This window comes from Corticium candelabrum, chromosome 15 (genome assembly GCF_963422355.1).
Source record: "Corticium candelabrum chromosome 15, ooCorCand1.1, whole genome shotgun sequence".
NCBI classification, from domain to species: domain Eukaryota; kingdom Metazoa; phylum Porifera; class Homoscleromorpha; order Homosclerophorida; family Plakinidae; genus Corticium; species Corticium candelabrum.
In genome coordinates this window covers 3,716,820-3,718,348 of record NC_085099.1, presented here as the reverse complement: position 1 = coordinate 3,718,348, position 1,529 = coordinate 3,716,820, and positions in this window count along the sequence as shown.

The following is a 1,529-nucleotide window of genomic DNA, read 5'->3' as shown; positions in this document are numbered from 1 at the left end:
AAGACAACCGGGTTGCCGCCAGTCATGCACTCTGTCAAATGGCAGACCGTTCACGTGCTTGTTTGCTCTGGGGGCCACACCTCCATATGCCTTACATTGTCATGCTATTGAATAATATACTTAATATCCCAAACAACATATTTTATGTCCATACTCCTACAGTTTCAATGAAACACAAAGCACTAAAACTAGAGTGTTTGTGCTAGCAGCATGTAGCTACCATCTATGCCCTAGGATACTAAAACTAACTAGTTACAGACAAAACTAGTCTGTTAGCAAAGAAAGTTACTAATGAGTTAGCAAAGAAAGTTACTAATGAGTTAGCAAAGAAAGTTACTAATGAGTTAGCAAAGAAAGTTACTAATGAGTTAGCAAAGAAAGTTACTAAATGAGTTAGTGAGCTAGTGTCCACAGCTTGCTCAATGCCTCCTTCATATTTGTAATCTATATTATTTATTATTTGTTATCTAATATTATTACTATTATTATTATTATTACTAGTAGGATCTTCGTCTAGCACAGAGTGTGACACTTCATCAGTACACAAACAGAATAATTAAAGTTAATTTATGATAAAAATTGTCATAAGCATGACAAAGCAAAAGTGAGTTGGAACATGCACATAGTCAACAGCTAATGCAACTCCATCAAAAAATATGTGTCAAGTAACTGTAGAAGTATGAGGAAATATCGACTGATCTAGAGTTTTGATTTGCAAGGTTGCGTCTCTAGTTACTTAACTATAGTAATTGCAATAAACAGTCGCGGGAGAAAGAAAATACAGCGCAATAATGAATTGACGCACACATTTAGCTAACACCCAATTAGACGGAGCACTCCCTCTTCCACTCCCTCTGAACTTCCTCCCTGAATGTTGGCGACATTCTAGATGACGCACTGACGCAAATAATTTGTGTAGAGCGCCGCAAGAGACAGTTTAAAATGAACGGTTTTGATATTTGATGCAATTAGCACTAAAGAAAGCCGACAGTTTGGCACAGGAAATGCACATATAGGAAATGCACATAAAGTACATGTCTAGGCATGTACAAAAATGGACATCTGCATGGTGCTGGATCTAAGCGTTTCAACTCCAGCGGCACTACATGTACCTGGCAAAAGCGTTGAGATATCGTAATAGCACAAGTGAATGTTGTTCACTGCCACATTGCGGTACAGTACACGTGTAGTACCCACTCCAGTTTGGAAGCAAGCCAGAGACAACTGACACTATCATATGCATGTGATCATGACAGACCAGCCAGACTAGACATACTCTCATACTACCTACCATACACATAGTAATGTAAATCAATAGTCAAGGTCTACACAAGCAGCATGCTGCATGCTAGTCTCCAACTGCATTCACAGTGAGGACTACATGCATATTGACCGTGCATGCATGCATATTGTGTGCACATATCTTGCAGACTCTGCATGTTCAATATTTTTAGCATAACGTCTGGGCAGCAGCAGACAACACATGCCAGACTCCTGCTGTGTGGATAGAAACAGTAGTCACTCATCTT